Below are 22667 nucleotides of genomic sequence, written 5' to 3'. Positions count from 1 at the left end.
CCCCCTTAGGGGTTGAATTTCTCAAAATCGCTTCTAATCTCTTGTACACTTTATAAATGCAACTTAGTGTGCAAATTTCAACTTTCTAGCTTTTGTAGTTTCGGCTCTGCATTGATGAATCAGTCAATCAGTGCATTTATATATATAGATGTTAACCACGTCACGTTGTCACTCTTGCGAGTCTAAGAGAAGCGCAGCAAGTTATCTTAGTAGCGTTTTATATGTAAAAGGAATGTAAGGTTTTTCATTGTTACTCAACTCAATAACATTATCACGGCCGTACACCGGCGGCATTTGTGGATGTATTAGCTCGTTTCTTCAACCGTCTTTTGACATTGACTTCGTAAAAATGGAAACCTGCATCGAGTTCAGCTGAACAATCGTTCAGGCATCAGGTGGTTGTGAGCTGAAGCAAATGGGGCTGGCGTGTGAGCAACATGTTTCATAAATACAGTTGTAAAAGACACGTCATGGCTGACGGCGTGGGTGTTGTTGTTTTCCTCATGGTTATGGCTGTGTTCGAGTTGCGACCAATTGAAGATATTTTTTTTTAAACTGCAATAAAACTATAGCGTTTTGTTGTTTTGACTGTGAATGCACATAGTTCACATAGAATAACTGAAGTATAATATGTAAAATGTTTCGCCTCACACCATTTTTCAATATTAATAACATTTATTTTGCGATATGGTTTCAATGCTCCTCAGCGGACGTTTGTCTTGAACCGCGGCAGGTTGCGTTGTAGTTCTGACGCAGTTGAAGCTTAGTTGTGGAATAGGGCTGGCGCGGCGCGGGCAGGGCGCGGCGCGCGGGTGTCGCAACGGCGGGTGCACGGCCGTTCGTCGGCACCGCGCCGACCCTGACTGACTTATCTTGCGAACGTGCGCCCGGCCAAGCACTAAGCAAATTCGCATTCTAATAGCGAATTTTACTAAATCGGGGATTAGCGCTTGTGTTTGCCTTTCAGTGACATTTGATATGGCATTGCACTTTGCGATTGACAGGGAGCGGTGTAACAATGTGGCAAGTGTCGGAATGGCCAAGTGGATTCTGCTGCTTATATTTTATTTTCTTTGATCTCTTGTTTGCACGTCAAGTCGAACATTTTTGAATTGGAGGCTTTTTGTAATATATTTAATATTTAGTGTATTTTTATATCTTTATAAATCGATAGGGGTGTGGAATCTGATTTTTCATTTACATATTAGAGAGCGTAGGTATTAGTAAAAAAAAGGTTTTATTAAAAATTGTAACACCTAATTGAGCTATCAGAACTACTTGACTGCAGCATGTTCAAAGCTGTCAAGTGGCTGTAGTAAATCACTACAAATCCGTAGCAGCGGCGTAGCAGATGGCGTAGAGGCTCGTAGCCGCGTAGAGCCTCATCAATCTTCCCAACTGTGACGTGGCAAAATGGGTCACATCGACTAAATTAATTAAACCTAGTGCCTATGCAAGTGCCGAGTACATGAAGCGAATCAATTAGGCGCCCAGCGAGATTCATGCTCTAGGTTACATACTTAGGTGTTAAACAATACCTATCCATTAATTTCACTTGCACGTTTTACTACTAAGTAGTAAAAATAATTGTGAATGGACAGAGTGTTTGATTTCTTTGCCGATTTCATTGAAGATAATAGTTTAATAACATGAACAGCGCTATATACATGGTTAGATAAATTATAGCAGATTGCTTGCCTACATATATTTCACCTTGGCGTAATGAGTTGCAGGCCATTGGCTGTACGTAGGCACTCGCAGTAAGAGGCGAGCCTAGGCTGGATCTCAAAGGCAGAGAGGCAGGGAGCGGCCACGGCGACTCGGACTTTGTAATACATTCGTCCTAGTCAGCGTTCGTTGCCCTGCGCACCTCGAGGTCGCCACAGAGCGCTCGAGCGCGCGAACGAGCCCGAATGGCGACGGAAATTGCCGATTGACTATTTGGCGCGAATTTCGAATGTTGCACCATGCTGTTGGGAAATTATCAGCAGCAAACTACATAATCGACAAAATAGGCAGTACTTAAAATAATACTGTGTTTGTAGGAGTCAATCCTTTAGTTTTATATATCTTGATTCGGTTTATGAAAATGACAACAATTTGATAACTGTGAGCTGAAGAATTCAAAAGTCCAATATATCTATAAAAAGCAATAAAATATGGACAAAGGTTAGAATAATTTTAACAAGTGATGGCTACTAGTCAGAATAGTCACATCACATCGAATTTTTAGTTAGACTTTAGAACTACTTATCAGTGAAAAAACGAGCATTCATATACATTTCATGTCTAGATTAATGGATTTCCATTCTGAAGGCAAAAGTTATTATGTAACTTATGGTCGCCGTGACACTTTAACCCAGAGAGGTATACCGGACTTTGCGAGCCCCCAATTCGCACTCAATTCATTAGTATGGCGACTGCGTCGCCACTTTCACTCTCGTCTGTAACAATTCTTATGCAAGCCGCTTTCTACTATCTCCGCGTCATCGCGGGCGCATCTCCCCACCCGCAGATAAGCAAGCGGCAACAAAAATATCGTAAGACGCTGTAACAGCGCGGGACGCAAGACTCATCCATGGGCCTAATGACAAATTGGACAGAAATGAAAGTGAAGTGTTTCGTTTGATTCATAGTGGGTCAGCGGAGTAGGGCATCGGGGGTCGTCGCCCGCGCAGCCTCGCCAGGTGAAAGTGGCCCCCCCGCGCCCCGCGCGCTCCTCCAATGGCGGTAAGGCGCGCGGCGCACGCGCTGCCTTTTTGCAACTTGGCCATGGAGCCTATTACGATAACTGCGAAACAACGCTCCAGCAGCAAATGTAAATGCATGGCCTTTATTTGTTCTCAATCATATGACATACCTACCGACATAGCGTAGAATTGTACAACTGAAGTGAACACTAATTTACTGAGCTAAGGATTAAATGTTTATTCAAACATTAAAAAGCTGAAGCAACTGTTTGTTTCTCGGTCATTGGCAATAGTTTTACGGTTGCAACAAAACATTATAGCGCGTCTACTTACTTTTATTAGAGTTCACCTACTACTCCAATTTTAAAGATAATTTGAAGACGACCTCGTTTGCATGTCGTATGTCTTAGACATCCAGAACCGTGTTCATTTTTTAGGGCGCTTGAATATTTGTATATTTCATCGAAACATTAATTGCACATACGTACTCGTGAGATTAAATTGTTTCCAGTGCTTAATAATATATATTTTCTGACCAAATGTTAATTTTTGTATTAATTTCGGTATCATTGGTAGTCTATAGTATAGTGAGACTACGCCACAGAATGGTAGGCATATGGCACTCATTACGATGTTTGACTCGCTCGCAGTCTTATTTAGCCATATTTTTCTCAGAACTTACCACGGTAAAATTGTTTAGCAGAAATAGTTGGAGTCTCATTGTTCAATCGAGAATAGCAAACGATACCTACGCGAAACGTTTACGTAACCTCTCGGTAGTGACTTGCTATTAAATGGCCCTCAGCTCTGCTTACGTAAATGTAGCACTTACCCACATAATAAGTTCAACTCTTCTCCTTATGTAACATAAGGATAAGTACGTTTTTGTTGACATTAATTCTTTGTTGCAAACAGTGACGCAAGTCGCCTGTCCTAATTTTTCGGATTCGCAGCCGTTAATTGACATGACGAGCTAAAGAGAGCACCGACGCAGTGTACTGCGTTGTATTTACAATAGAAACTTAATACAGTGACAAACATACCATACCATAAAGATTTTAAGTCACTTGCAGGTTTTTTATATACTTAATGTGAAAACAAAATACGTTGTCTGTAATCTATACAAAATATATAGTTCCGCAAGTCCGGTTTTATATGCAAAATATTCACGCTGGAATCCAGGGTAATTCCGTTTTAGTATCTATTTCGCTAACGACGGGAAACTTTTTTAAATTGTTGTGTCTTTAGTATTATATAGTTATAGCTGACATGGTGGGCGATTCAAACTATAATGTCTTTAACCAAACCAAACAACCAACCAAATGTCACTTTTGACAGCTGAGAGAACATATCATTAAAAGTTTCATAATCAGATTATAAAAGTTCAAATCGCCCTCATGATATCTAATATCGTAGCCATCGCCTCCTAGATAATGGAACCTTTCACACGACTGCATGCCAGTATTTTTTTTTATCTTTCGCACCTGACTGCGACTTGTTTGCCGACCAAATTCATTAACTTTTTAAAGATTTTTTTACATTTTTGCCATGACAACATAGGTAGCTTATTAATTACTGTCATATTTATCTTATAATTTTATTACCTTTAACTTTATTATAAGGTACTTACTTAATTTTACAGCGCATTGGCGCCCCTTAGCTGTAATGCTGTAAAATTTAATTTTAATAAATATCAAATAAATAAATCAAATATACACAAGGAAACAAAATTTCATGATTCATCTTTTTTTCATAAATCATTAAGTGGATCCCAAATAATTGCGAAAATACGTAGGTAATCGAATTTTTGTTTCGTAAATGGATCATACGCATTTAGAAATGCCCAGAAGTCTTAAACCAAACTAATTCACTAGAATATTCGGTCGTAGAACCAATAGCACAAAGAGTACGAGTATTTATGTTAATTTGTATTCTTGCCCAGACTAGAAGTAAAAGTGAACGTGTATGTATGACACGTTATTGAGGCAGGTCGGAATAGTCAAATGTACCTAGTGAAAAACTTACATGCACATGGTATTACAAGTAAGTCTGGTTTCAACAATTATGTCTATTTTTGTTTAAATTGTCGATCATTGATGATGAGTAGTACTGTGTTTGCTGCAACAATATTTCTAGCAATAAGTACAACAGTAATTAATGAATTGGGAACTGTAAATAGCAAAGATATCCTATAAGTACTTTAAGAATACGCGAACAGGGGGCCGATTTTTGAATTTCGATCGCTCAATTTCGCCACTTGAAATTCGGTGGAAAACGGCGAAATAATAATTTTTGAAATACGAGCCATAGAAATTGGGAATCTAGTGGTATTGACCACTCGATTTCAATTCTATTAGATTAGTAGAAGGCATCTAGCCTAGCAGTGGAGATATTATTTAACGAAATACATGAAATCGAGCGGTCGAAATTCAAAAATCGGCCCCCAGAAATATAAATCATCTTGCCAATGAAAAAAAGAGATGTCTCCTGCACGGCTAGCACATGATTACCCGCGGGATAGCTCGCGCCGCGAGAGACGGCAGTCGCCCGTCACAAATTTCTATCTCTATCTGTCAATTCCTCGATTTTGGCAGCATGAGTTCGCACATCGAGAAAAGAGTTCCACGAGAGAGAGCCATTCCGCGCGCGACTTAGCCAATGTGGCCATTTATACATGGAACAAACTTTTCATTCGTGGCAACACTGAATCGGTAAAATAATAATCGGATAAGTAATGAATAGTCAGCCTTAGAAACGGAGCGTCCCTAGTCACGATAACTTTGTCTCTTTCTCGCAGTATGAAGAATAAGAAATAGCAAATATTATTTTTAAGTCGAAAATGTCAGTGTCAATACTGTCAATCAAAATTTGATTCGCTTTGTCGTTACAAGTTGGAATATATTATTATAATTATCTAAAGATTACCTACCTAATCATTAAAATACAACTCCTTACGAATAATTGGCGTTTTGTTAAAAGTTTTGGCTAACAAAATACCATCTTTACGAAGAAGTCAAGTTGTAAGTACTTACGTACACAATTCAATCTTCATAAAGCTCTTTTCCGTTGTATTTTGCAAAAAAATTACATTCCTTTTAAATCTTATTTACAGACTAAATATCTTATGCTAATCCCCGACATATCTCCCTTATGGCTGGCTAGCCGCTGCATTGCTGGCTTCGAAGATAGATTGAATGACAATCATGCACAAGCCTATCATCAAACACGGAGGTATTCTCTACACCTAAGCATGCTGCTGCTAACCGCAGCCCTCCTGCCATCACGGAGGACATAGAAGGGCTCAAGTTGGGAACCTACTCCGTGCAAGGACAGTCGAGTGTTGATAACACTTCTCAAATAATGTGACTTTTAAATAAATACTACCAAAAACTTTAAATGATTTTATTTACTTTGACCTTTTTGAGATAGGTACTCAGATTTAAGTACGATTCGTCGGAGTCGGAGCGCATTTCACATTTGTATGCCCAAAGCCGGTCGGCTGCTTGCGGATCGGATGACTCCGGACGGATTCTATCGCTTCTGCCACACATTATGTAAATAGGTACACTGAAAAAGCATTCCGGCGCGGCCCAACTCCAGCCGGTCGGTGGGAATCGTAACTTAAGGATTAGGCTAGTACCAACTCGTACACTACAAAGTAAGTATTACGGCTGTGGTCTTCTGTGAGGTGGAGTTTGAGTTGAGCTGCCAGATTCATTATTTGCATTCTTTGTGGAATGTTGTTTCACAAAATTTCGTCTAAATCGGTTCGGCGGATTAAGCGTCAAGAGGTAACATATAGTCAGCAGCAATAGTTGCTAAGCGGGCGTGGTGTTCAAAATTACCTTGACGCGCTCTTATTCTCTTAACAATAAAGTCGCGTCAAGATCATTTTGAACACCTCGCCCGCTTAGCAACTATTGCTGCTGACTGTACATAGGTACAGATTTACTTTTGCATTTACTTATTATAAGTGAGGTTGATCGCAATATTCAGGTCGGGATTGTGTTGTTTATAGGTATCCCACAATGAATGGAAACACCTAAGGAGCGACATAATATAGGTTGTCAACAATAATTGCATGTAAAAATACGCGTGTAAATATAACGGGTTAGCACTGATTGATAGCACGTAATTGTTTCCCGGATTAGCAATGTAATATTTTTGTATCAATTATTTATGTTTCTATTAATTATCCCCCAGTAAATTCGCCACCAAAGGTTTGCTTTGTTGATGTGGTCGTGATCGTACAATCTTAGGCTTAGATTTTTTTCTGTCGGATTTTCGTTTAACTTAAGACAACAAACAAGTCATTGTGAAAAAATATAATAATTTTGATATTAATGGCATGATCATGAAACTCAAGATTCAAATTATACTTAAACAAAAAAGTGTTGTAGTATGAAATAAATATAAAATATGGAAAATTATCTTTCTTTTAGAACAAAAGTCAACAAAACTTCGACCAAATGCGCTTGTCGCCAAACTCAGTACCGGGAGCAAACCCTAGTCGCGACCCTCTAGCCTCGAAGACAATTTCTCTCATTTTGACGTTCAAACGCGGGACATTTTGTCTCCCATAGTACACTCGTGCTACGATTTTCGAGAGTATCCCGCGTGGAACTGTCAAACGACAAAATTATGTCGCTTTGACATTTGTCCGCGAGACAGCGGGTTGTCGCGCGGCTCTTATGCTACCGATTCGCGAGAGAGCTCTATGTCGCGGCATTTTCTCGCCTGTCGACTGTCGCGCCCATCATGTGCTAGCCGTGCTGATGGCTTAAAAAAGTTAACGTTTAATAACAGCAATTATTTCTTTTTTCATTCTTTTTACTCAAAGTAACGGAGTAACAAATATCGAGCGTATGTGTTTTTTTAAAAAGGTCGATCTCCAGTGGGTGATGTTTGTTAATATAAATTGCTCCATCACAATTGTAAACCATGTCGACGACTTACCTCTATACTATATTTATAAACTTGTTTTTATGTTGTTTGTTTTTATGTTGTGCATACAGATTCCTAATCTGGGGTAAAATCCAGAAACATATCACGTCCCGAAAATGGGTCACAGTAAGTGAGACGAACATTGTTATTCAGACGCGTGGAGGTATACTCGTAATAAAGTGATCCAAGCCCGGTGTTGCAATACCTATCAGCAACAAAGAAAGCGGTCGCGGTGCGGCCTTGTGGAGTTCACCGACCGACTTTTGCAGGTCGCAAGGTTTCGCCAATCGGGCTTCTCGCGGCTCCAGGATATTGCCAATTCAGTGCGATCAAGGCCCCAGCGAATGAGCCTCTTACTTTTCATTTCGAACATACATATATGTATGGAAATTTGTGTTAGTCATACGTGCTAGGTCTGAACATGTAGTTTACCACGAAACCATCCGTTTCATGCTCAGCTTTACGTTTTTAACCGAATATCGAAAAACGGAGGACATTCATTTCGATTGTAAATATTGTACATATTTACAATCAAAAATATATAGGTACGAATATATTTCTTTGAAAGGCTATGTAAGTAAAGTAACTGAAACGACTAGGGGCCCGATTCGGATTTTGAAATAGACATCTGTTAGATATATTTTAGACATCGCCAAGATACGATAACGATATGTTTAAGATCTAACCTGTCAAATTTGACATTTGCGCGATTCTGAAGATACTCTTGAACGATTTCCACAATATATGGCTTAGAGATCCAATTCACATCTAATAGATATCTAACTCTATCTAACGTAAAAGTGACATAGGTTGCTCGAATTGCGCTGCAAAAGAGAACTTATTGAAATCTAAACTATAACGTATCTAGAATGTATCTCGTACGTGTCGTCTCTTGTGAATATCTTGAAGTTCGAATACGGCAGTACGTGTTTTTTGATTAATATCTACTGAATTTTACCTATGAACATATGTTAATAGTATTTTTGTTATACATATATATGATAGATGTGTTTAATGTCTTTATAGCGTGACGAAGAGCAGATTAAAGACGGCCTCAAAACTCTGACACCGCGCTGGTGCGGCAGGAATGAGGAACTTGTCATAAAAATAGAACTGCCGTGATTGACGTATGCTTTTAGTCGCATTCTCAAAATTAGAATTAGTAATACAAAAAATAAATTTAAAATATTTGTTCTGTTGCCCGTAATATTGGACACAACCTAGTTCAAGATAAGTAGAATTATACTTATAAACTGAAATAAATGTCATATACTCAGAAAAAATATAATATTAAGAATATAATATTGAGAATATTTTCTGAAAATAATTTAATTTGTTCTAGTATGTAGGATTATACTTACACTGAAAACGGGAATATAAAAAAACACTACTAACCGACTTATCCTGGTGACATGAGTTGCTGATAACATTTGGAGAAATACGGGTTTGTGACGTTCGCGCCAAATCGTAAAACGATAATGTATGCGAATACATATGTTATTGGTAGAATATAAAGATTAACAGTGTTTTAAACATGGCATATGAATGCACTCGTCGTAAAGTTACGATCGGTTTTTGAAGTCGTAAAATAGATTATTCTTTACGGCCATCGTCACCGCAGCCGTTACTTTTATATTGAGTACCATTCGTATTGAATCAAGCCCGCCGTTCCGTTATTATAAAGAAAATATACAATATATTTATTACATCTACTAATAGTACTGTCTAGGAGTTTGCAAGTAAAAATATAAACGTTTGCGCGACTGTGACAATTATGGGACATAGTTATTCAATTTCAAATGATTAGAAATTTTGAACTCACACAAGTTTTTTTTTCACGAGTGTCGCGAGATTCGCTTTTAGTTTTCTCACACCACATGCGCTGCTACGAGTCGAGTATACTTAGTTAATTTTAAACGATATTATATTTTTATTACTACCGCATTACATCATTAAGTTTCCGTGGCTTTTGATTGTAAAACGAATCATCCTGCAGTCGAGACCGCGAGGACAACCTACAAACACAAGAGGCGATTGCGGAGGCGCCCTCGTTACGTTTTGACATACATACTAAACTTACCTACATAGACATGCGCTCAAAACCTACATCCTGAACACTGACATACTTCTGAGGTCTGCAAGTATAATCTGTTCAGATAAGAATCAAGTGATTAAAACTGCAGACCGAACAATACGAAGTTTTTGGCATCATGGTGTAAACATAAATATATGATAAAGATATTATAGATAAAAAAAGTAGGTATTGGGTAGATGTAATAACAGCTATTAACAGGGGAAAACATGTACCAAAAGTCGACGGTAGGTATTATTTTTTTCTAAGAAACTATTATGGACGTTTTGTCAAGCTAATACATTTAGCAGAAGTATCTTCATTTGGGTTACCCACTCAATACTGTTTTGTTGTCGTTCGAATTAGTATAGAAGTGTACTATCGCCCACACTGTTAAGGTACATCGGTGAACCTTATGCCTTTTGTAATAAGGTCCACGTACGGATGTAGTTATACTTTGTGCACTCGTATTTGCATTATTTGACACATGACACTGACAACAGCAATAGAACGTAAAATATCTTGCACATCGAAATGACAAAGGAAGACAATTGCACTGCGAACGTTTACGTTCTACGTCTTTTTTTTAAATTTTGGGTTGGCCAGACACCACCGTTATAAATCGGTAGTCGTCTAAGTAAATCGATATACATTTTTCATTGTAGGTCGCAACAATTCAATTCAATTCAATGTTTTATTCATAAAATATACATTTTAAACGTCTAATTTTTAAACATTATTAAATTTAGGTAAATTTTGTTATAAATCATTCATATTACAATAGTTATTAGATATTTATAACAAAGCATTATTACATTTATTATATCTTCTTATTATTATTTATTAACCGTATAATTCTAGCTTTATTTAAATCTCAAATAAAAATTCATTAAACGTCACAATTCGATACCTCAGTCTAGGTGCCATCCAATCGTAATCGCTTGCTGTGACAATCGATTTGGGTTAGTTACATCTCTATATATATATGTCAGTCATAATGTGTTATATAATGCAAATAAGAATAATTCCACTATAGGAGTGTTGCTGTTTGCATTTGTCACAAACCAACTGATCGTTTATCGTGGAGATAAATAATTAAATGTGCGAACTCCTCAAACTGACCAACATTTGTTGAGCGACTTTTAAAAATAACTTGTATTTTGATTTTTAGAACACTAAAGTTTATTCTAAGACGCAATGTATTGCAAATTTTGTTAGCTTTAATGTGTGACAACTGTGACAAGCAACGTATATTACAATGATACAAATGTACGCCACATTGAAGGTAGGGTCAAACACGAAACTGTGTTCACGTCTATCCTGTAGACATACCCAAAATTTACAGTTTTGACGAACACACAAGTTTTCTCTCCTGTGGACAATAGTTAACAGCTTGTGGGCATGTCATACCTAAGTATGGTAAAGATTTTATCATACTTCGGTATTCAAATAAAAATAAGTACCTTGTGGATAAAGGGTTAAATAAGAAAATTAACCTTTATAGCCCTTAACTTTTGAGTATGTCTACAGGAAAGACGTGAACACAGTTTCCTGTTTGACCCGGTAATATTTAATTTGTATGAAAAATAGGAAATCGAAAGACTTTTTAGTTTTTAAAAGATATTGAATAAAAATGTCATCGTTTGAGGAGTAGTGTTTAAATTATTTGCTCGTGTTACAGGCCCAACCCTTTATAAAAACGAAATACGATTTGGAATCCCGAAACGAATTAATTTGCAGCTTTGTAATTTTTCGAAAAAGTTTTGTAAACATTGGACACCGAGGAGAAACTGAAAACAAAGTGTCATTAATAAAAAAACCGACTTCAAAAAGGATGAAATAAAATATTCTCCTTTTTGAAGTCTATGCGTTACCAACTGATATGTTTGAAGTCGGTGCCAAGCCAAGTAGTAACAATACCAGTCAAAAATGGGATTTATAGCCATAAAGCTGATTATTTTTGACTGGTTTATTAACTCTGGTTAGTTGGCTGATTATTTCTGATTAGTTGTTACTACTTGGCTTGGCACCGACTTCAAACATATCAGTTGGTAACGCATAGACTTCAAAAAGGAGAATATTTTATTTCATCCTTTATGAAGTCGGTTTTATTTTTTTTGTAAAAAGTTTTTATTTTTCCATGTTTAGTTTTAACGCATTGTTAAGAGCGCGACACATGAATGAAAAAAATTGGACTACTCTGTAAAAAGTTATGCATGGTCATACGTTACAATCGGTGAGTGAAAGATCAATCATCCCCTATTTTCCTACCCTTAGGTTGGATTTTTCCAAATTTATATGGGACCAACTTCGGGGTATATGGTATATACCCTTTCCAATAAAAAAAGAATTATCAAAATCGAACTACTCTGTAAAAAGTTATGCGTGGTCATACATAAAAAATTTAAAAAAAAAAGAGAGAGAGAGAGAACCTTCTCCGTGTTTTTCGTCGGTTAATAACAATTTTATATATTTGTATAGTATACCTACATACGTTTATGCAAACGACCCCAAGAGCTGGATAAAGTCCCGTTACCCATGACAAAAGTGAACTGGTTCACTTATACAAGTCATTTCCTGTGTCACACAATAAACATGCATATGCATGCAATGTGATTGTCCCGGAAGAAAATGGTTCATTTACATCGAATACGGACCCTCCATGACCTGTATAGTACAACTTTATTCTAATAAATCTTATGAAACTCTATTGGGACACGTTTATACGACCTTTTAATGTAGTAGAACATTATACGGGATAGTATTGGGAAACGCCGTAGTTATAGACGCAAATGCGATGTAACCAACACACGACCATATTCGAACTTTAAGATACGTCAAATACTAGAGATTGAAACGATATGGAATAGATATGACAGTGTCAAACAAGTGTCAAAAGTGACGTTTCTTCAAACAAACGCGTCACTTTTGACACTTGTTTGACACTGACATATCCAATCCATATCGTTTAGTATTTGACGTATCTTAAAGTTCGAATATGGCCGACAGCCAATGTTACGTGTTGTCACGTGACCCACTGAATAGCAGTGCATTTAACACCGTGTTACATGTGTGAAGCACAATAACTTTTGTGTGAAGACGTAACTGTTCCACGCGCGTCGGCTACTTTTTACACGACTGTTTGTTAACTTTTGTTTAATGTTATGATCCGGTTTGTTGGTGTAGTTAAAAACATCGATATCACTTACTAGTTTTTCAGTTGCCATAAAATCTGGGGGATGAAATTTTATAGGACAAACCAAAACAATAGATAATTACTACACGGTATAAAACAAAGTCGCTTCCCGCTGTCTGTCTGTCCCTATGTATGCTTAGATCTTTAAAACTACGCAACAGATTTTGATGCGATTTTTTAGGGTTCCGTAGCCAAATGGCAAAAAACGGAACCCTTATAGATTCGTCATGTCTGTCTGTCTGTCCGTCTGTCTGTCCGTCCGTATGTCACAGCCACTTTTCTCCGAAACTATAAGAACTATACTGTTGAAACTTGGTAAGTAGATGTATTCTGTGAACCGCATTAAGATTTTCACACAAAAATAGAAAAAAAAACAATTAATTTTTGGGGTTCCCCATACTTCGAACTGAAACTCAAATTTTTTTTTTTCATCAAACCCATACGTGTGGGGTATCTATGGATAGGTCTTCAAAAATGATATTGAGGTTCCTAATATCATTTTTTTCTAAACTGAATAGTTTGCGCGAGAGACACTTCCAAAGTGGTAAAATGTGTGTCCCCCCCCCCCTAACTTCTAAAATAAGAGAATGATAAAACTAAAATAAATATATGATGTACATTACCATGTAAACTTCCACCGAAAATTGGTTTGAACGAGATCTAGCAAGTAGTTTTTTTTAATACGTCATAAATCGCCTAAATACGGAACCCTTCATGGGCGAGTCCGACTCGCACTTGGCCGCTTTTTAATAGATAGAGTGATTCAAGTTTATGTTTAATTTGTTAACCCGTACGTAGCCGGGGCGGGTCGCTAGTATAAAATATTCCGGTAATACATAAATATTAACCATTAAGCACTTAAAATTATTTTAAACGGGTCACTCACGTCACATATTAATTAAGTCAATCATGCTGACTGGAGTAAAGGCAGATGCTTTGATACAGATGCAGATATTGATATTTATTGAAATAAAATTTTACATCATTACAGATGATTGAGCTATTCTTTATTCTGTTTAAGCAATATTAATGCAAGCAATTAGTCCTTCATTTCCCTTGCGTTTTGCCTCGTGAAAGGGCACGAAGCTGACCCAGATCAGCCAGATGCATTATTATCGTCGTTAAGTTATATTACCAATACTGTGTCCAGAATTAATTTGCAAAGGGAATCATGTGATATATTTTCAATATTCACCACACATACTTTTTATGTTGCAATTTTGTTTGCTACATTATTGTATTGTGAAACTGTATAACTATCTATACAGTTTCACATACATATATTTTTTTTATAAACACTAAGACGGGTCTATTCATATTATAATTTGTAATAAATATAGTACTAGTTAACGTCACACACATCTTCTGCCGTATTCGAACTTCAAGATATTCACAAGACACGACACGTACTAGATCCATTCTAAATACGTTATAGTTTAGATATCAACTAGTTCTCTTTTGCAGCCCAATTCGGGCAACCAATGTCACTTTTACGTTAGACAGAGTTAGATATCTATTAGATGTGAATTGAATCACTAAGTCATGTCTTGTGGAAATCGTTCAAGAGTATCTCCAGAATCACAGAAATGTCAAATTTGACAGGTTAGATCTTAAACATATCGTTATCGTATCTTGGTGATGTCTAAAAGATATCTAATAGATGTCTATTTCAAAATCCGAATCGGGCCCCTTATCTCAAATGGTCGTATTGATAGAAATGTTTTGATAAATAGTTCAGTGACGCTTGCTCTCGGGCCGCTCAAATGGAGGCACGGCTTTAACTCAAATACCGGTTCTACGAATTAAGGTGACAGACTGACAGTCCATTTCCAACCGCAGCTGCACTACTGTTCATTTTACTATGGAAATTGACAGTAACAGCGACGCGTTCAGTACCAGTAGTGCAGCTGCGGTCAGAAATGGAATGTTATCCTTAGTTTGGTCTAAATCCGTGTTGGTACCCTCGTTGCCTTAATTGTTTTGTCTATAAATGCATTAGTGATGTTAACCTCCAGTTATCATTTCGTTTACGGCACAGTAAACTCAAATGTTATAATAAACAACATGGCACACGGAATGGAACTCATTTAGTTATGCACTGTTTATTACCTAGTCGTTAAAAGCTATATCCTTTGTTTGTTTACCCTGTGGTTAAATATACAATGAGGCCAGATATATAAATATTTACAAATTTAAAGGTCCGGTTTTTAAACTCCTATTAATCATTTTGTTTTTTGCCCAATTATTGCACTTGGCGGCTTGAAAGATAATTCAATGCTAATAAGATGCAAATACTGAAATAATAGACCAATTAAACACCCAGTTACGATTGAGTGATTGTAGTTCATTAATTGGAAACGCTATGGTTGTATCGCTGCTCTCAAACCTGAGCATTGCTGAAGACTCCTCTTTCATGTGTCTGCAAATTAAAATACTCGTAGAATGGTCATCATTGTAAGAAAGTAGAGCAACGAGGTTATGTGTAGCCTCAGTCACAAGAGATCACAATGCGATTAGAAAGCGAATTGCACAAGTGATGCTCTCAGAAGAAAGCGCGACCGAGGTAGGAAAGTTGTATCGAGGGGGAGGGGGGTGGTGGGACTGGTGGGGCTGCGCGCACGCAGCCGCAAAAGTAGTACACTTTCGATCTCAACTTGCGTCGGTGAGAGTTGCGTGAAAATGAAAGTGGTGGGCCATTATGGTCCACTTTCGACGCGGAGTTCAAGAACCTCGTCAGCCCTGTCCTGAGCCTGTTTAGTTTTAATTATGTATCTATTGGACAACTTCATGCATAAGAGTGTTGTCAACTGCGGTTAAACAAGCTGACCGGTTGTATGTTTGTCGTTGAATGAAGGTGAAAGTGATTAGCGATTGAATAAGAATACTTAATAACTATTATTTGGTTACACAAACATAGATGTGTTATAAAGTTTAAAAACATACTAAATGACGTATCTACAGTCTGTCCCCAGACCCCAGGCTCCCAGCAGCCGTGGCAAAATGCCGGGACAACGCGAGGAAGATGATGATGATGACTAAGTATATGAAATAAAAGAGCTACTCAAATATAATTAATAGGTATAGCCTGTCCAATTTTCTAAGATTAAGTTCGCCATAGTCTTAAAGTCTGTGCAGAATGTATTGGATCCCATATATTTCACGACTCTTCTCTTTCCGCACAGGCTCTACCAGGCGTGGCTCACTCCGCGATTTCGTCGCTTTGCTACAGGTAGCTAAAAGTACATCCGTTCGGCCCCAATTTTGGGGAAAGCCATAAGCCGCGCGTGGCGCTGTCGCCACCTAGCGGCCATATCTGTGCTGATCGTAATAGACGCGTTTTGTTAGAGAGTGAGTCTTCTGTACTTAGTTAGTTACTTAGCTATAGGTGAACCAGGATCTATTGAGGGTGCGCCATGTTGCGGAATTTCACTGGAACTAATTTTTTCATACTATACTGAATTGTCACCCTATACATGAGAATAACAGCGCCCTCTTGACAATTATCATATATTACTGGTCAGGCTATACTTATTTATTCTGTGGCTCTACTAGTGCGTACTTGATCTTAGAAAAGCGGACAGGCTATATCTAAAAATCCTGGGGATAAGAAGATGCGTGATTGTGTATTAAAATCTAGGAATTCACTGACCAAATGTCGGCCGTGCTAGGCAGTTCCGTCATGTAAGGATCTGGGGGCACGGCAGTGCCCCCGCCAAGTCGAGCAAAACAAGGAGGCACATTATACATCTCAAAACTTTTTTTGTAGTAGAAGCGTTGCGAGACTTGCACCTTTTGACATGTAATGTTTTTGATGGGATTGCACTATTTCCTCAAACATGTTTTCAAGCTAGGTACTATACACTGAGCAAGCACTCATACACGATCAGAGATGTGAAAAATACTTTATAAAAAGTATTTAAATACAAACTACAAATACTTCCTTGATATACTATTTCAAATACAAAATACAAAATAGTTTTTGAATTTGTATTTAAAATACAAAATACGAAAAAGGTATTTTCAAAATACTTTTTAAAAATACAAATACTTTGCGATAAAAGGTACTCTGAATAGTGAATACCTAGTCTGAATTAAAAAGTATTACTCAGAATATCCGAATTGAAAAGACTCTCTTTATTCTTTGAAAACAGTGTGTCAATCAGTCCTCTATCTAAAGTGCAAATTTCTAGTTGTTTGCTCATATTAACCGGAAGGATGGATCCGATGGATGATGGTTTATAACGGACAATTTTTAAAAGCATTAATTTAGATTTGTTATGTTTTACAGCTAGTATAATGCCTCTCGTTAGTGTGATAAAAACGTCTCGTTTGTGTTTCATCAGGGCAGAAAAGTTTGTTCTCCTCTCGTACCTTGAAACCCTCGTAACACTCAAGATTCCCCTTTTTTAACCACTCGCTACACTTGTGATCATGTGCGACGTTACTAAACAGAGTTCCATGTTAAAAGAATGAGAGAGTTGCCAGGATTGTAAGATCAGAAGAGGTTGTAACTCCTACCTACATTACCTGCTATAAAGTATTTTGTATTTTGAAAATAGAAAATAGGTCACAAAAACTATTTCAAATAAAATACAAAATAGTTTTCTTCAAAAGGTATTTAAATACAAAATACAAAATAGGTATTTTGCATTTTGTATTTGCATTTTAAATACAAGTATTTCAAATAAGTCACATCTCTGTACACGATACATAGGTATTATGTATTACATCGCTGCCGTTGGCACAGAAACAGATTTCTGTTTACAAATATTTTGGTAATGCATTCGTAGAATCCACAGTTTTCAGGTCGTCACGGTTAAACACAGGTCGTAACTGGTGGCAGCGGTCTCTCAAGGGCACACCGACTTTATTAATGTTAATGACAACTTTACGGATTTGTATGTAGGTAGTAATATATTTTAATGCACGAATTACACAGATATATAACAACTGAACCGTGTACTACAACAGTGTAAGAACATTCTGTATTCGATTTAGTTCCAGTATTTAAGAGGAGACCCTTCTCGATGTGTTTTCAATTTTTTTTACCTTAAATACCTTGTATACTCGTAGTAGGTACATAATAGCCATTATAATAGCACGTTTTTATTTAGGCTGTGCGTTGTCTTTATCTACACGGTATTTATTTGGCAATACATATATTGAATTACCTACTATATTATAACAAGTAGATAAATTAACAAATAAATGACATCTAAAGGCTGAACAAATCAACACAATAATACACATTAGATATTATTATTACTTTTTCGTTGTTTTTGAGTAGGTACTATCATATGTATACGAGTATAAACAACACATTTTTGTATAGATTCTTATGTCAAAATATTGTTATACCTACTGCGATAACAATTAATTTCACATGAAAGGATTATATATTGTAGATTTAGGTATAAATATCACACAATCCACAAAGCTTAAAAATGTTTGTTCGCGAAGACTTAGTATTTTGCCTGTTAGAATCTAAACTTTACCGCATTGAGATAAGGCTTACTCGTGGCTACTTGTTCCTTCGTTTGTACGGTGGAATAAAAAAATTTATGGGCTATCGTGGAACCTTGACATATCAGTATAATATGACACTCATGGGGAATTTTATGTTTAAGTCCTTGTTATTAGTCTTATTAGATCCAACCATCATCTTCCTCGCGTTATCCCCGCATTTTTGCCACGGCTCATGGGAGCCTGGGGTCCGCTTGGCAACTAATCCCAGTGATTGGCGTGGGCACTAGTTTTTACGAAGGCTGGGGGCTTATAATTTACTTGAATAGAGTAGAAAATAATACACTTTAAATTTATTCAGGTAGGTAACATTTCAATTTTTACACAAAGCCTTAACTTACTTAAGTAAATTTGCAAGTTAGTTAAAGTCTATTTTTTTATTCGGTAGACTGAAATGACAGTTCATAGTATGAACATAAAACGTCATTTCATACTATGAAATGTCATTTTAGTCTACCGAATAAAAAAATAGACTTTAGTTAAGGTACTTGTATTTATTTTGTGTTCAGGCTAGCTTAATTAATATTCTGACACTGTTACGAATCTTGGTCACTCTACAATTTTGTTTTTGTAGTTTTGCTGAATGATGGCATTGATGACGAACTTAGCATTACTAGGTGGAGTATTGCATTTCTTAGCATATTCCTAAAATTCAAAAATATGATAATGTTACATCTTAAGGGGCCCACTGATTACCAGTCCGCCGGACGGGATCGGCCTGTCAGTTGTTCGGAGCTGTCAACTTTTTGTTTTAACTGAAAGGCCGATATCGTCCGGCGGACTGTTAATCAGTGGGCCCCTTGCAGTTCAGAACACGCATGCGTACTAACATATTAACAATTCAATATGAACATAGCATGGCGTACTTTAGAGAATGCAATATTTTTATAACTATTTTGATAAGTACTTAGTTACCCTAAAGGATCTTTCGAGTTCATATTTAAGATTTTATGTATTGTTTACAATTTCATCATATAATATTTAAATTATTTGGGGTTGACAGAAAGCCGCATTGTTTGTGGTATCAATAAGTAAAACGAACTAAAACTCTTAATCAATAAAGCTAACTGTAATTTCGATTATTATACGACTTCTCATTTGTGTTTTCATGAAATCATGTCGGTTTCGCGAAATTGTTTATAAACAACTGTCGATGTACTTCAGATTATATTAGACAGTGGGCCCGATTCGGATTTTGAAATAGACATCTGTTAGATATCTTTTAGACATCGCCAAGAATCCAAGATACGATAACGATATGTTTAAGATCTAACCTGTCAAATTTGACATTTGCGCGATTCTGGAGATACTCTTGAACGATTTCCACAAAATATGACTTAGAGATCCAATTCACATCTAATAGATATCTAACTCTATCTAACGTAAAAGTGACATTGGTTGCCCGAATTGCGCTGCAAAAGAGAACTAGTTGAAATCTAAACTATAACGTATCTAGAATGGATCTAGTACGTGTCGTCTCTTGTGAATATCTTGAAGTTCGAATACGGCAGAGTATCAAGTATATTAAACCTTCCATGCAGCATGCAATCGCGGTACCTTCGTATCGTGATAATTTAAAGTTCGGTGCCAGTCTGTACCTACCTATAATATACATATGGAGTTGGTTGCTGGATGAATGTGGAACGAGGATGGCGAGGGTGGGGTCGACGACCTGCGCTGACGTCATCGCTGCCCCGGCTCGAGCTTAACCCGAGCTCTGACCTATGTTGCATATGCTGTACTTGTACTTATTGTATGTGAAATAAGTATGTCGAAATGGGAAAAGAAAATGACTGACGGGGCTTGAAAAATAAACAATCTTGTAAATCGGAATAGATAGTTAAAGTTCACTGTTTTAGTCTTAAGACAACAAAATGAGAAAGGAGCCACAAACAATAAATTTTTCATAACCACTGGGCTGGACATATCTCACGACTCAAAGACAGAAGATGGACTATAGAAACCACACGTTGAGGACCAATTGGAAAAAGGAATCCAGGTCGACCAATAACACGGTGGGCTGATGGTATCACACAAGTCACAGGAACCGACTGGATACAGTTAGACAAGGACAGGGAGGCATGGAAGAGGACGGAGGAGGCCTTTACCCAGAAGGGGTCCATTTACTACAACTTACTAACAAAAACTGTAAAATGTATAACTTTATGAAAAATATGGAATAAATGGCTTTATTATTAATTATTATTAACCACTACTATAAGGTTACCTAAACTTTTTTGCGTGTGCCTGTATTGGAGAGATAAGGCGCGCGACTTTTAAGCCGGAGGTCATAGGTTCAACCCCGACATGTATTTACCAATGTTTTTCTTGGAACTTAATTAATGATCCATATGAATAGACAATGGCGGGGACAAATAGGAATACGTGATATTTACCGGTAGCTCCATAATATGGGAAAACTGTAATGGCTTAGAACCTTAATTACTTTTCCTTATTATTCTTAGAAATAGGCAACCATACTTGTTCATCTCCGGTAAAACAAAGGCACAATTGAGCCCGATAACGCATGGTGACATAACGTCTCAATAATAATAGTCAATAACAGCAATGACTGTTCTGCACTTCCAAGGCTAGTACAATTAATCTTACTAACTGGGTCATAGGTTCCGTTCAATTGCTTTAGGTATAGAATAGAATAGAAGTTAGTCACTAATCATCAATTTAAACTGTATGTCACTAGGGCCCGATTTTATGAAATTAAAATAATTTAACATAATTCACAATGAAACATCAAAATTATATGGACTAATCTAGAAAACTAATAATTGAAATCGATCGAATATTAAACTGAGCAACATCAATGCGAATCTATTTAGCTTATTCGAAGGCCACTCGAAATGGCGAGAAAGTGTGCACTTTTCACAAATAGTTGTGAAATTGACGTTAGATCATGATTAAGACTCGGACACTACAAGCAGTCAAGAACAATGCTGACAAGAGCATATAAATGTTACATTTCTACATGCCAACCGTTACCCATCTTCAGGCTCAGTCGAGCCCTGTCGAGCCTGCCACTCTCGATCTGACATTTGTGTTCGATTTTATTCCTTTGGTATCTATCGAAATGACACGATGAAGAAGAGTTTTTTGAGGACTGATAACAATCTGCTAATGTTGCATATGATTGATGGGTGTAATAAACCTATTTGGCACACTCAGCGCCGCGCTCCTTACATGTCGAGATGATCTATTGCATGTATTGATCACGTGAGTAAGTTGAACAAACGCAGCGAGTAAGGACACTTTTGTAGGCTTTGTTTTACTTAGAATCATTTGTTTACTTAAAAAGGTAAACTTACAGATATAACTATTAGTAGTATTAACTCAGCTAGCGTAGAAACTATATATACATGTTCATGAGAAAACGCGCCCATCTTGGTCACGTTCATCGCGTCGATTAAATATATTAACTTATGGAACAAGAAAAGTTTTCTTTTACCATGTCCAAATAACTCGTCCACATCTTGTTTATCTTTCCATCAAAGTCAAATTTTCCGTAACTAAAACTCTGCTATCGGCATTAAAATAACATCATACAACCTAGGTTTTTATGTAGCTTGTCCGGGTTGCATAATTCGATCATCAAGATCACTGCAACCCCGATAAATTGTCAAAATATACAGCTCAGTTCACCTCACGTTCGATTACTACAGCGATTAATTGCGGCTAATTCTGGACCGTTACGATTCTCTCGTCTCGTAAAGTAGCCGAAGTCATGGCTGGTCTCCTGGCGGCATAATTGGCCGCCTTGGCCTAAAAACTGCTCCGACCGATTCGCCAATTCTAGATTTAGGTTTCCAGATCAGTGGGTTGTGTTGGCTTCCGATGGTCGTTGACAGCGATTGTTGTTTAGCCCATATTTAATATAAAATTTAGCTGGTAAGCCGACATCTTAGAAGAAATACATACTTAGATAGCTATTTAGAATTGTCTCGTTAGAGCGAACATCCATAGCTTTTGTTTTTTGGGATATTATTTGTATTATAAAATGTGGACCTTAAAATAAAAGTTACAACTAACGTATGCACAAAAGATTAATAATGATGGTCTGTCATAAATATAAATCTCTGTGAAAACGCGCAATTTTAGTTTTTATATGTTTTCCGAGCAAAGCTCGGTCTCCCAGATATTAAATATAATTTTACATTGAATATCGGACTGATAATAAGAACATGAATAGATTTCTACAACAAGATTTATTAGTCAAAAGTTGTATCTAGAA

At 37.0% G+C, this 22667-nt stretch overlaps 2 protein-coding genes across 2 annotated transcripts in view; both read left to right on the top strand.

Annotated features, from left to right (window-relative positions):
• The window catches only part of LOC134648825 (ecdysone-inducible protein E75), a 168049-nt gene that overhangs the window by 79346 nt on the left and 66036 nt on the right, over window positions 1-22667 (top strand). The gene's annotated exons all lie outside the window — the stretch shown is intronic.
• The window catches only part of LOC134648835 (nuclear cap-binding protein subunit 3-like), a 299957-nt gene continuing 280672 nt past the window's right edge, over window positions 3383-22667 (top strand). The window contains exon 1 of the mRNA XM_063503409.1: window positions 3383-3398. The gene's annotated coding sequence lies outside the window, so the exon portion shown is untranslated. The remainder of the gene's footprint in view (window positions 3399-22667) is intronic.

This window comes from Cydia amplana, chromosome 6, assembly GCF_948474715.1.
Source record: "Cydia amplana chromosome 6, ilCydAmpl1.1, whole genome shotgun sequence".
Lineage (NCBI taxonomy): Eukaryota > Metazoa > Arthropoda > Insecta > Lepidoptera > Tortricidae > Cydia > Cydia amplana.
The sequence above is the reverse complement of the archived record's forward strand: the minus strand, read 5'-3'. Positions and strand labels throughout refer to the sequence as shown.